The following is a 15,303-nucleotide window of genomic DNA, read 5'->3' as shown; positions in this document are numbered from 1 at the left end:
TTGATCTTGGCCGTTGATCACTCTGAGATCAACGGCCCAGATCAGGCACGATCCAAACGACGTCGTTTGGACACCCTGGGCACTAAGTGGTCTGGACCGGGCAGGCCTGGGTTTTGGGCATTGTTTGTTTGGGCCAATTTTATTAAATTGGCCCAATCCGGAAAAAGAAGGGGTCCTTTCTTTTTTTTCCTTTTTTTTTATTTCTTTTTCTTATTTATTTTAAAACTAAACAAAAAATCAAATTAAAATTAAATGCATACTCAATACAATTATTTGCACACACACTAAAATATTTCAAAACAAGTAAAATTAAACAAAACAAAATCACGGACAAAGGTGCCTGTTTATGCTTTTCTATTTAAACCATGTTATGGTTCAGATTATGCATGACACGTACACATTTTTGAATTTTGTTTTAATAAAGTAAATAAATAAAAAATGGGCCGAAGTCACAAATAAATCAACAAAGTGCCGCACAGAAATCCAAAAATTGTACAGCAGGACAAATTTTATTCTTTTGGAGCGACTGTCGCGCAAAAACAAAAATCACGTGCTCAAAACATCTATTTAACTTCTGAACTTGATCGTTTCCAAAGGATAGAACAGATAACATAAAAAAAAACCCGGAAACTGTAATCATCCTGTAATCATGTTGTACATCATTAGACAATTCCGCTTTCTTGTATAGCCATGTTAATCAAATAAATTCAAACTAGCCCCAAAATGACATTATCCCTTGACAGATATGAAACAAACATGCTTAGCGTGAGCTTAAACTTTTATTATAATAATTCCATGGCTCACTTGTCAAAACAAAGATTCAACAACATGCAAGCTATATGATTGAACTTCAACTCAACTTAAACCATCCCCATGCTTTTACATTCCCAGAATTAAATTAACGAGCACACACAAAGATTTTTGCAAGACATTAACAACATAAGAGAGGGGAGGAAGGGCTGCCCTACTAGACAGAATATAAGATTGTATTCAGGACATTACAGAAATGAATGAAATAGAAGAGTAAGCTCAAAAGACAACTTGTATCCATGGTACTCCACACTCAAACACAAGTTTGCATTGCACATGTTGTATATAGTTCCAAGAGGTACCTGGATTTTAAAACAAAAAAGAAATTGATGGTTCAGCAGCAGAACAACAACAACAACAATGGTGTTAGCCCAGAAATAACCAAAGAAAACCAGCTTTGAGCCAAGTTTGAACCAGCAGATAAGATTCAATAATCCAAACACTAACTTCAGTCACTCGATGGACCAGCAGACCTCAAGACAACTCGACCTTAACCCATATTAGAACCTGCTAACCAGAAAATTGACTTAACACCAAGAAAACCTCAAAAATCACCAAAGAAATCAATGACATAGTGTTATTCTAAGATTTTCAGCACTTTTCCCTCTCCTCTTGGAATTTTTAGCTATTGAAGTCTATGAAATAGTAAAATTATTCAGCTTCTATATCTTCTAGATTTCCAGCTCTCAAAAACTCTCTTGGGTCTGCCTTGAAAGGCAAGAAATGATGCCTTTATAGGCAAGTTACTAAGGCAGCCTTGCAGATTTGTTTTTACCTTTTTAGTCCCTTTTTAAATCTTTTTTAGCTTAAAAGTCCCTCACTTATTGGCTTGTTACTCGAGTTATATTATTAAAAGTCTGAAATTCACAGAGAAACCCTCACTAGAAACTTCCAAATGAGTTACACTAAAGATTTCTTATGCCAATTCCCTAGACTACCCCCCACCTAGACTTCCCAAGTTGCCCCTGAACCCCTGTTAATATACTAGACAGATCGAATGGGCCATAGGTCAATTTGACCCAGTTGTTCAGCCCCAAATAAACCGGAATAGACCCAAACCTAACCCTCAAGATCAAAAATCTATTCGGCCCAACTAGCAATTATCTAATTAACAAGTTGAAAACACCAAATAACACAGGACAATTAAAGTTTTAGCCTAAATGATTTACTAACTAAACTTAACCAAACTAACAATTTTAAAACTAATCTAATTACAGCCTAACTATACTAATTAAAAACAAGAGTCCAATTACTCATGCATGAATAAATAAACTCCAAAACAAATGAAGAATGATTCAAGAAGAGGAGAAGAAACAGAAAACCGAAAAATAAATAGAGAACAGATTAAACCAGGAGAAGAAAAGAAGAATACCTAAGAAGAGTTCAAAAAATGAAAGAAGGGCCTGGGTCTTCAGATCCTCGGATTTTCTGGACAAATCTGATGTTAATCATGCGTTCTTACGAAGAACACACGAATAAAATCGGATTCAACACGAAATTTCGCCAAAACTTGACTTGGGGATTTCTGGGGTTCATTTCTGATCTACGATTTGAGGAGCTATGGCAATATTCGAGGGAAACCAATCAGAGATTTGGAATGAGGGGGGTTTAGTGGTCATGGGCTGTTATTTTGGTGGTGAACGGATGCGGCGGCAAGTGTGGTGGAAAAGGGGGCGGCGGGTTAGGGTTTGGGAGTGTTTCTGAGGAGAGAATAGGGGGTGAAGGAGACAAATGAGAGGGGGGTGGGGCTGGTTTCCGACACTTAAATACTAAAGTTGAACCAGTTCTGGACCGTTTGATCAACTAAGATCAACGGTCCGGATAAACAAGACTGAAACGGTATCGTTTTAATTTGAGGGGGGTGGACTGGGCAATGGGGCGGGTTTGGGCCGGTTTGGGGCGAGGAATCCGTTTGGGTTGGGTACTTTTAGACCAAAATTTGGCCCAATTTCTAGTCTATTTCACGAATTGTCCAAAATTCTTTTTCCTTTTCTCTTTTCTTTTGTTTTCAAAATTAAAAAAAAAACTAAATATCAATTTACAAAACAATTAACTCCTAATTACTATTATTAACTAAACCAAATTAAAGGACCAACTAACCTAAATTCCAAAATTAAAACTAAAGTAAACTATTTTGAGACTTTTCCTTTTTATAAAAATTAATGACTAATTAATTCCTAAAATGCAAAATTAACTCCTAAATGCACATGCACATATATTTTGTATTTTTCACTAATTAAAATGCACAAACAAAAATGCAAACAATTAACAGAAAATGTCACAAAAATCCACGAAATTGCAAACACTGAAAGAAATTATTTGTTTTGAATTTATGGGAGTAATTCATATAGGGCAAAAATCACATGCTCACAATAGGCAGATTATTAAAAGTTGATGCATGCACCTCTACTGTGAGCAGATACGAGCGATTTTATCCCGTTTGAATACTCCGTGGGAAGCATTTTTGAAAGAGGTTACCGCACCCTGCTCCTGAGGTTGCCTACATATCCTTGGCCAAAAAGGAATCAGGTCAGTGTAGTTCAGGGATGTCTAGTAGCTGGGACTACCATGCAGTTGTGATTTCACTGCTGTTGCTGCTGCTACTACTGCTCACTGAACCCCTTATTACACCATGTCAAAAATAAAAGAAGATAGACTAAACTATGATCTATGCTTTACAAAATCCTATCTAGATCTTCAAACTTGCTTTTGTGTTTCTTGTTGTCCTCTATTCTCTCGATGACATCCATTTGTGCCACCTTGAATTGTAAGCTGAGATGTTTTCCCCTTCTTCAAGTGGGTGCCTGACTGCTGATCTTGATATGTATTCCCATGCTCTCCAGGCGGGCTCCTAACTTTGAAACGTGAATGTATTCCCATGTTATCCAGGCGGGCTCCTGACTTCTGCAAAACAGACAAAAACAAAGAAAATTTTCTGCCCCAGTTTGGGTATATGGGACCATGTGTAAGTGTAAAACGAATCACATTGCCGAATATCAAAGAATTTTGGAAAACCAAAACTTGAATTGTACTCCCTTGTTCTCCAGGCGGGCTCCTGACTGCTAAACTTGAAAGTATTCCCTGCTTTCCAGGAGGGCGTCCTGACTTCAATTTGAAATGTATTCTCTGCTCTCCAGGTGGGCTCCTGACTATTGCGCTTGAAAGTATTCTCTGCTCTCCGGGTGGGCTCCTGATTAAAATAGACAAAACAGAGAAATTTCTACCCCAGTTTGGTAGCTGGGCACATGGGTGAGTGTTAAACTGAATCATATTACCAAATATTACTAAGAATTTGAAAGCTAGGTCCCATTATCCAGGGGGTCCTGACAATTCTTTACCTAAATGACAATTTTAAATCTAAGTTATATCTTCTAAAGGTGTGACTTTTGCTAAATCTTGTTATCTAAGAGGGTCTTAAAGCTACATCCCATTATCCAGAAGGATCCTGAAAATCAAAGGTCAAATTTTATCTTAAGCATGACAACTTTAATTATACTAAGCTACAGCAGAATTTATGCTAAATGATGTTATCTAATCGTAATCTTAAAGCTAAGTCCCATTATTTAGGAGGGTCCTGGAATTTTAAAGTTAAATCTCATTATCCAGGAGGGTCCTGAAATTTTAAAATTAAATCTCATTATCCAGGAGGGTCCTGAAAATTTCAAACTAAATTTTATTATCCAGGAGGGTCCTGAAAATTTAAAATTAAATCCCACTATCCAGGAGGGTCCTGAAAATTTAAAACTAAATCTCATTATCCAGGAGGGTCCTGAAAACTTAAAAACTAAATCCCATTATCCATGAGGGTCCTAAAAATTTCAAACTAAATCCCATTATCCAGGAGGGTCCTGAAAACTTAAAAACTAAATCCCATTATCCAGGAGGGTCCTGAAAATCAAAAACTAAATCCCATTATCCAGGAGGGTCCTGAAAATTTCAAACTAAATCCCATTATCCAGGAGGGTCCTGAAAACTTAAAAACTAAATCCCATCTCAAGCATGCGAACTTGAAACCATCTTACACTCCTTGGGGTACATTTATGCTAGATTTTACTAGTCATGATTGTTTTGATTTTTAAGCTAGGTCCCATTTTTCAGGAGGGTCCTGAGAATTTCCAATTGAATCCCATTATTCAGGCGGGACATGAGAGTTTACCGTCAAACCTGTTTGGTGCTCGCCTTTATTTGCGGAGGATTTTCCCAAAACAACCAAAACTTTCTGCCCCTGTTTCAATCAAAGAAAATTTGTCAGTTTTAAAATGTGGTGGTTAGTTGATGGCATTCTTGCTGAAGGTCTCTCCACTGCATTGTTTTGTCTTAACTGGCTTCCCCGAACTGGCCCTAAACCGCTTGACTTTCCGACTGACTTTCAAAAACCCATAACTTGAATGACCCGAGTATTCTATCCCCGAACCGTTGTTTCACATCTCTGACCCCTTTAACTGAACCTCTGCATCTCCCATGAAATTATCAGATCATTTTGCCGATGGAACTCTTGCTGGCATTTTATCCCCTTTTACATCATGCTATCTTTGGTATGCTCTAGCCGCACTGTGATTTGCAATCTTGAAGCTGGTAGTGAGCTCTGAAATTCCTTCTTATTTGCTTAAACAGAACTGACATTTGGAATATCTTAGAGAAATAAACCCAAAGAAATGAAATGCAGTGACTTTCAGAGTTAAGGATAAGGAAATCCAAAACTGGAAGACTATCTGAAGAGAAAAAGAAAAGAGACTTATCTGAGTGGAACAGCTGGCACCAATGATCATGACATGCAATTTGGATTAATCGGCCCAGTCTGTCCAACCAATCAACTTTCAGTTGCCATACTTTGTTGCCCCAAAATTTCCATAACCTGATTTCTTCACCTCAAATCCCGACCTTGTTCATCCTGCGGTGCCTTGAAAGGTTTTCACCAGCAGACTTATCTCATTCCTTCATCTATCAACTCACTTTCGCCTTAAGGTGTCCGTGAGGGTTTTCACCAATAAGACTCTCTCATTTTTCAGTTCTTTTCCCTGTTTGGACCAAAGTGTTGCCCCCTGATATGAATCACTTCTCCCTGCTCGACTTGGCATTTCTCGAAGACTGATCGGAAGGTCTTTCTTTGGACCGTAATGTGGCTTTTAGATGGGGTTAGAAAGAAACGGTATAAAAGGCTCAACATAATTCAAATAGGTTAAAATTACAACTTTCGGAATCAGATTTCTCGCAACAGCCACAACTTCTGCCCCAGTTTCTTTCTTAGGGGCTTTTGGATTTTTGTTTTGATGGGACCGAACCATGAGGCTGCCTACTTATTCTTAAAAGGAATCAAGTCAAACGTAGTTCATGACATAGGAATTACTTTGTTTGTCGTGCTTTTTCTTCCCTTTTCTTTTTCTTCTTTTCCTCTTTTGTTTTTCCGTTTGTCGTTGTTGTTTTGTTTTTTTTTCTTTTCTTTTCTTTCTCTTTTCTTTTTCCTTTCTCTTTTTCTCTCCTTTCTTTACTTATCTTTACGCTTGTGTTTCTGATATTTGCTATTGATTCCGAAGAAGGGGTATGAAAGAAAATAAATGAGGTTCAAAGGGGTAACGAGGGATAAGGTGTTTAGATAGCAGAACAAAATGCCTTCATTATTTCAATATTCGAGACATGCCAAATACAAACAAGTACAATCAAAGAAAGAAATCATACATAATATCTCTTGACTGCATCAGAATTGATAGCCATTTCTACACATTTGCCTTCTACATCTGTCAAATACAATGCACCATTGGACAACACTCTAGTCACAACGAACGGCCCCTGCCAATTTGGGGCGAACTTTCCTTTTGCTTCAACTTGATGAGGAAGAATGCGTTTCAATACTAACTGCCCCACTTCAAACTTTCATGGACTCACCTTCTTGTTGTATGCTCTTGCCATTCTCTGTTGATACAACTGGCCATGACACACTGCTGTCAGTCTCTTTTCATCGATCAAACTCAATTGTTCTAAGCGGGTTTTGACCCACTCCTCATCATCGATCTCAGCCTCCACGACAATTCGAAGGGATGGAATTTCCACTTCTGCAGGTATCACTGCTTCGGTGCCATACACCAACAAATAAGGAGTCGCCCCTATTGAAGTACGGACAGTAGTGCGATAACCCAGCAATGCAAACGGCAACTTTTCATGCCACTGCCTAGAACCCTCCACCGTTTTTCGAAGTATCTTCTTTATATTCTTGTTAGCCGCCTCAACTACTCCGTTTGCCTTGGGGCGGTACAGGGTAGAATTGCGATGTGTAATCTTGAACTGCTGACATACCTCTTTCATTAGATGACTATTGAGATTAGCCCCATTGTCTGTAATGATCACCTTCGGTATCCCAAACCGGCAAATGATATTTGAATGCACAAAATCAACCACCGCCTTCTTGGTTACAGACTTGAATGTTTTAGCCTCTACCCACTTGGTGAAATAATCGATGGCCACCAGAAAGACCTGTGCCCGTTGGACGTTGCTGGCTCGATTGGTCCAATGATATCCATTCCCCAAGCAACAAAAGGCCATGGTGTAGACATTGTATGTAATTCAGATGGTGGAGAATGAATCAAATCTCCATGCACTTGGCACTGGTGACATTTACACACAAAACTGATACAATCTCGCTCCATAGTGAGCCAATAATAACCTACCCGAAGAATCTTCTTTGCCAACACATACCCACTCATGTGCGGTCCACAGACTCCAGAATGTACTTCGGTTATGATAGATGCGGCCTGCCTGGCATCTACACATCTTAATAACCCAAGATCTGGAGTTCTTTTGTACAAAACTCCTCCACTGAAGAAAAATCCACTTGTCAAGCGACGAATTGTTCTCTTTTGATCACCTGTGGCTTGTACCGGATATGCTCCCCTTCGGATGTATTCCTTGATGTCGTGAAACCAAGGCTCCCCATCGAGCTCTTCCTCTACTATGTTACAATAAGCATGCTGATCACGGACCTGAATATGCAACGGGTCTAGATAAGCCTTATCTGGATGATGTAACATTGACGCTAGAGTATCCAAAGCATCGGCGACCTCATTGTGAATCCTTGGAATATGCCTGAACTCTATTGATTAAAACCATTGACAAATATCATGCAAACATTGCCGGTACGGTATGAGTTTTAAATCTCGGGTTTCCCATTCTCCTTGAATCTGGTGTACCAGAAGGTCTGAGTCACCCAAGACCAAGACTTTCTGGACACCCATATCCATAGACATCCTCAAACCCAAAATGCATGCCTCGTATTCCGCCATGTTGTTAGTATAGTAGAACCGAAGCTGAGCCATAACAGGGTAATGATGCCCTGTTTCAGAGACAAGTACCGCTCATATTCCAACGCCTCTCATGTTAGCAGCCCCATCAAAGAAAATTTTCCATCCTGGCCTTTCAATCTGTTCCAACTCATCAATGTGCATTACCTCTTCATCAGGGAAGTAAGTCTTCAAGGGTTCGTATTCTTCATCCACAGGATTCTCAGCCAAATGGTCAGTCAATGCTTGTACTTTCATTGCGGTCCTAGTCACATAGATAATGTCAAATTCTGTGAGCAAGATCTGCCACTTTGCGAGCCTTCCCGTGGGCATGGGCTTCTAGAAGATATACTTCAACGGATCCAAGCGAGAGATGAGGTAAGTAGTATAAAAGGACAAATAATGTTTCAACTTCTGGGCTACCCAAGTTAGGGCGCAACACGTCCTCTCAAGCTGAGTGTACTTAACCTCGTAAGATGTAAACTTCTTGCTGAGATAATATATTGCATGTTCCTTCCTGCCAGTGATGTCATGTTGTCCCAACACGCATCCAAATGAATTGTCCAAGATTGTCAAATACAGAATCAAAGGTCTTTCTGGTTCTGGCGGGACCAACACAGGTGGGTTTGACAAGTACCCCTTTATCCTATCAAATGCTTCCTGACATTCATCTGTCCACTTAACTGCAACATCTTTATTTAACAGTTTGAAGATGAGCTCACAAGTTGTCGTGAGTTGAGCAATAAACCTGCTGATGTAATTCAATCATCGTAATAGACTCATCACCTCAGTCTTGTTCTTTGGGGACGGCAACTCCTGGATAGCTTTGATCTTTGACGGGTCAATACCTCGTCGGCTGACTATGAATCCCAACAACTTTTCAAATGGAACACCGAATGCGCATTTTGCAGGATTGAGCTTGAGATTGTACCTGTGAAGCCTTTGGAAGAACTTTCTCAGATCTCTGACATGGTAAGACTACTTTCTAGACTTTACAATCACATCATCCACATAAACCTCGATCTCCCTGTCTATCATGTCGTGGAATATGGTCGTCATTGCCCTTATATAGGTCGCCCCGACATTTTTCAAACCAAATGGCATGATCCGATAGCAGTACGTTCCCCATGGCATGATGAATGCTGTCTTTTCTGCGTCTTCTTCATCCATTAAGATCTGATGGTAGCCCGCATAACAATCCACAAAAGAACCAATCTCATGTTTGGTACAATTATTGATCAATATATGGATGTTTGGAAATGGGAAGTTATCCTTGGGACTCGCCTTGTTGAGGTCTCGATAATCAACACACACCCTGGTCTTGCCGTCTTTCTTTGGCACAGGCACTACATTGTCTAACCAAGTGGGATACCAAGTGACCCGAATGACCTTGGCCTCAAACTGTTTGGTGACCTCTTCCTTGATTTTCACACTCATATCAGTTTTAAATTTCCTCAGCTTCTGCTTGACAGGGGGAATGCTGGATCAGTGGGCAATTTGTGAACCACCAAGCTGGTGCTTAGACCTGGCATGTCGCCATAGGACCATGCAAAAACATCTTTATACTCGAACAGTGTTTTAATTATCTCCTCTCTGAGTTGTGGTTCAAGATGGACACTTATTTTAGTTTTCCGGACATTATCTTGGTCCCCTAAATTGATTGCTTCTGTATCACTCAGGTTAGGCTTAAGTTTTTCTTCAAAATGGCTTAATTCTTTACTAATCTCTTCAAAGGCTTCATCCTCGTCATATTTCGATTCAACATCACATTCTATTTCTTGAATTACTATTTCAGAACTAGATTGGCTTTTAAGACTGGGCTGGAGATTCCGCATGCATGTCATATCATTGAAGCCAGCATAAAAAGAACTGTACAAGGAAAAAAGGAAAATAAAAATAAAACTATCAGGAAGAGAGGAAAAGAGAACTTGCATTTCATTGAAATTAAAGATAACGGGGTTTATACATCCAAACGGACGGAACATAGAATCTAAATTACAACCCTGGAATAATCCAGATAAATTGAAAGAAAATCAAAGCAAACTACCAAACCTCCCTCCTAGTGGGGAGAGGAGTAGCTTCACAATTGTTAATCTTTGCACCGGGCCCAACAAATTGCACATCCGCCTTGCTAGAACCCTCTCCAGCTTCCAACACGTTCACATCGGTGAATATCCTCTCGAACCTTTCCATCAAATCTTCATCCACATCAACCACCGAAATGGGAACCGACGTCACTGGGCACTTTCTGTTACCAGGCCTAACAAATGATCGGGAAAGATGCGGGACTGGCTTTGGAAGGGCCCATGCTTGCTGTTTCATTTTTCTAGCTCTTCTCACGTCTGCAACTGTGGTCTTGAACCCCAGACCAAATGTATCCAAGTTTTTAGGAAGAGAAACCGATTGTACGATACCTTGCATAGATGCGCCCAAAACTTTGCCCGGTACGAAACCATTTTTCAATATTTCGACGGCTACCATGACTGATGCAGCAGCTACCCTTGGAGTCGGCACGCACTTCCCTTCAGGAATATTCTCTACCGCTACCATGTCAAAAACCTGATAAACCCACGGCCCCTTGTCGTCTTCAAACTGTATGAATGAAACAATGGCATCGCTGGGAACACACAAATTGTCTTCGCCATGCACAACAATTTTGTGTCTATCCCATTCAAATTTAACCATTTGATGCAGAGTGGATGGGACCGCTTTGGCAGCATGAATCCAGGGTCGACCTAACAACAGATTGTAAGAAACAGCCATATCAAGCATCTGGAATTTCATAGTAAATTCAACTGGCCCTATTGTAAGCTCGAGCACTATATCCCCAACCAAATCTTTCCCTCCACCGTCAAATCCCCGAGCGCAGATATTGTTCTTGTGAATTCTTTTATTATCCACCTTCAACTTGTTTAGAGTGGAAAGGGGGCAAATATTTGCGTTGGAACCGTTGTCAACTAGTGCCCGAATAACCACGGAATCTTCACATTTCACCGTCAGATAGAGGGCCCTATTGTGCTCGGTACCCTCCATGGGCAACTCATCATCAGAAAAAGTGACTCTGTTTACTTCAAATATCTTGTTAGCTATCTTTTCCAAGTGGTTTATGAGATTTTGTCAGGAACGTGGGCTTCGTTCAAGATCTTCATCAAAGCCCAAAGGTGTTCGTCTGAATGGATCAGTAATGACAAGAGCGAGATCTGAGCTGGTGTCTTCCTTAACTGCTCCACAATGAAAGTCTTGTACTTTCATCTTTCTCAGAAATTCTTCTGCTTCTTCCTCGGTCACTGCTTTCTTCACGAACATTGGATTATCTTTTGAGGTCTTAGCTTTTCTCAACTCTTCGAGGGCAAAGCATCTCCCCGATCAGGTCAAACCATGAGTCTCACACACTTCTTCTTTAATCTCTTTCCCCTTGTAAGTCACTATCACTCGTTCATAATTTCATGGGACTGCCTTGCTGTTGGCTATCGGTAATTGAGTTACCGATTTGATAACGACAGGATCTGTGCATGCGCCCTTCACAATTACCACAGGCTTGTTCGTCACTCCTGGCACAACCACTTTCGCTCTTTCATGTTTTTTTGCAACGTCACTTGAGGACCCCTTCTTGACCTCCAGGGATGGTTCGCTATTTGCCCCGTTCAGCTTGATCACAGACTTCTCACTTGTTGACTTTTCAAATAGCTTGGCTTCACTAGCCCGAATCATCATGACGGTTTGCGAAGGCTTCTTAGGATCCCCTCCCGTATGCACTATCTCAATCATATTAGTCTCATGATGGGCCGGCAACGGGTTCTGGTTGATGTTGGGTGCCTCCGGGGCTTGGACCTCAATCCGATTAGTATCAATTAGCTCTTGAATAGCTATTTTCAACTTCCAGCATTTCTCTGTGTCGTGACCCGAGGTCCCTAAACAATACTCACAACTCACCGAGCGGTCACGATTTCTAGGAGGGGGATTCGGCAGTTTAGCCTCGATCGAATTCAACATAACCAATTGTCTTAGTCGATGGAATAGACTAGCATATGATTCTCCCAATGGAGTGAAAGTCTTTTGCTTCTGCAACCTCTAATTCTTAAAGGCTTGATTTGGCCGAAAACCTGTTTCAGGGGGATTTCTGTAGGCTCTTGGGGGTGGATGGACATTTTGTGGAGCTAGGTATGGACTTGGTGGAACCGGCGCATGCCATTATGCGTGAGCGGGAGGTTAGGTATAGGTTTGTGTGTGATGCACGGAAAAATAGGGATCTGGCGGTGGGTAGTAGTGTTGTGGTGGACTATATGGAGTGTGGGGGTAAGTTTGGTGGTAGGGTCGAGGTAGGTTGTAGTAACGTGGAAGGTTCCTGGATCCAACCCAAGCTCCCGACTCAATTATAGCAACATCCTCTTTCTTCTTCTTCCCGAGTACACCCCTAGTACCGTTTTGAATGGCCTAGGTGGTCACTTTGATTGCTGAATAACTCATGATCTTGTTGGACTTGAGTCCCTCCTCAACCATGCCTCCCATTTTCACAACTTCATTAAAGGACTTGCCTATTGCTGACACCAAGTGACCAAAATAAGTGGGTTCCAAAGCCTGCAAGAAATAATCAACCATCTCACTTTCTTTCATCGGGGGTCAACCCTCGCTGCTTGCTCTCTCCAACGGAATCCATATTCCCTGAAGCTCTCACCGGGCTTCTTCTCAATCTTTGTCAATGACAGACAGTCTGGGATAATTTCGAGGTTGTACTGAAAATGGTATGCAAAGGCTTGGGCCAAATCGTCCCATGTGTACCACCTGCTGTGATCTTGTCTGGTATACCATTCTAATGTTGATTCGCTCAAACTTTGGCTGAAATATGCCATCAGCAACTCATCTCTTCCACCTGCTCCTCTAATCTTGCTATAAAATCCTCTTAAGTGTGCTACTAGGTCACCATGCCCGTCGTACAGATCAAACTTGGGCATTTTGAACCCTGCTGGTAACTGAACATCTGGGAACAGACATAAATCTTTATAGGACACACTTACTTGACCTCACAACCCCCTCATATCTCGGAACAATTGTTTTAAGCTTTTGACCTTTCTGATCATCTCTTCATGCTCGGGATTTTTGGGTGGCTTCTCGGTCTCTGTCGGGATATCAAGATGAGGGGTGCAAGAATATGGTTCTGGAACTTTGAAGGTGGGTTCAGGGGGATAGTACTAGTTTTTGTGAGTTTGGAACAGAGGTTCACTGGAAGATCGGTGCAATGCAGCAGGTGGAGGTGCCACAAAAATAGGTGTAATTGGTGGGGGGTATGGGACTTGTTTGGGTGGTAGAGCTTGAGAAGCATGGGAAGTGGCGCCATAGCATTGTTGGTAGAGGGGAAAGGCTGGAGATGAGTTAACAATGGGAGGCTCCGGAGGTTGGGCTGATGGTGGGATATAAGCAGGGTTGGCGGGATAAACCGGTGGTGGATGCCCCTTTGCCCAGGCTTGGTACATTTCAGCCATCTGCTTCTTTAACTTATACATCTCTTCCTTCATTGCATTAACATCTAGTTCTTCCACCTCTTTCGACGGGTCAACAATACTTTTCTCCGGTTCTTGGTTGGCCATATTCAGCTTGTCTTTTGATCGGGTGTTGTATGAGTGAGTTGCCAGAATGTCAACCAACTAACCACCTGCATGGACTCAATACATCAAACAACAACCTTGTTAGCGATTATGTTTTTAACAGATTGGTAACCGCACATTGGGCATGAATGCACCTAAACAGTTAACCGTCACTATTATATATTTGATCGGTTGCATGTGTCATCTCGGCCTTTTCTTACTTTCAATTACAAACTTCCCCCTTTTTCTTTTCCTTCCTTTCACTCTTGCCTCTCTTCTCTCTTTGTTTTTATTCTCTCTTGATTTCTTATTTTCTCTCTTTTCTTTCTTGGTTTTCCGCTCTTTTTCTTTTCTTTACTCTCTTGTTTTTTCTCTTATTTTCTTTCTCTCTTTCTCATTTGGTTACGGTCGAATACTATGGAGATTGCCTATGTATCATGACCCCGCATGAATCAGACCAAGCGTAGTTCTTGGAGATAAAAATAATAAAATATTTTTGGAATTTTCAAAATTTTTCATAATAAGACTCAGAAATAAACTTAAACAAAAACTAACAGACTCTGATGAAAGACGAAATACAGACTCGAAAAACAAACAACCCACATACTCTAATAAAAGAAATACAGACTCCAGGACAAACTGGCAGACTTTAATGGAAAGAAAATACAGACTCAAGAAATCATGAATACATCAGTGCCTCAATTGCCCCCGGGACCCGCGGGGCATCATTCGGCCTCGCCGCGCGCCGACTCGCTAAATCCCCTTGGAGGTGGTAGAGATATTCCATTACCCGTCAACCAAAAATCATCACAGTAGCGAAGAACATAGATCTAGTCATATTCTCACAGCTACTGCACTTCATCGCGATGTAGTTGACGACCCTTTTGACTCGCTCTCTTATGACGCCCTTCTCTTGCAACAAACGCCCAATCTGTTCGGTTCTAGCTTCCAAAGTTTGTTCGGCTACCCGGTTCTGCTCTTGGAGTTGTTGCAAGTCTCTTTCTAGCCGTGCCATTAAGGCGTAACAATGTTCTCTTTCAGCCTTAAAATTTTTGGCTTGTTTAGCCATTTCACCCTCGAGGTTGCCAATTGCCTTTTCCCAACCTGTGACCCCTTTTTCATATCTTTCTTTCATCTGTTGAACGAAAGTTGCACGCCCTTTGGCGCTTTTAGCCAACCTTGCATGTGCTTTTGCTAGTTCAGACTCAGCTTTCTGCAGGTCATCTTCATAGTCACGTACCTTTTGAGTAAGGTTATAAATGAGCCTTTCATCTTTCCTGCTTCGGCCTGGGTTCTCGACTTCAATTTTCAACTGTCGAACCTGAGCTCTGAGAGTTTCATTTTCTCGCACCAATCTTCTTCTCTCACCTTCGGCCTCTTGTGCCTGCAAATCATTGTTGAAGGTGACATTTCTCAACTCTTCTCGTAGATCATGGATGGTGGCCTTATATTCCTTTTCCTTCTCCCCCCAGGCAAACCTCTCCTGAATTTTATCATCAAAGGCTTGAACATGAGGCCTTTTGGTGGGCCTCTTGGGCTCTGGCAAGTTATTTACATAAGACATTTTCTCCAACCAAGCAGCATAATTTGGATCTACTTCCCCCTTGGAGATATGTGGTACCTGGGTGCCATTTTTTAGA

Source organism: Nicotiana tabacum, chromosome 1 (assembly GCF_000715075.1).
Source record: "Nicotiana tabacum cultivar K326 chromosome 1, ASM71507v2, whole genome shotgun sequence".
NCBI classification, from domain to species: domain Eukaryota; kingdom Viridiplantae; phylum Streptophyta; class Magnoliopsida; order Solanales; family Solanaceae; genus Nicotiana; species Nicotiana tabacum.
The sequence above is the reverse complement of the archived record's forward strand: the minus strand, read 5'-3'. Positions refer to the sequence as shown.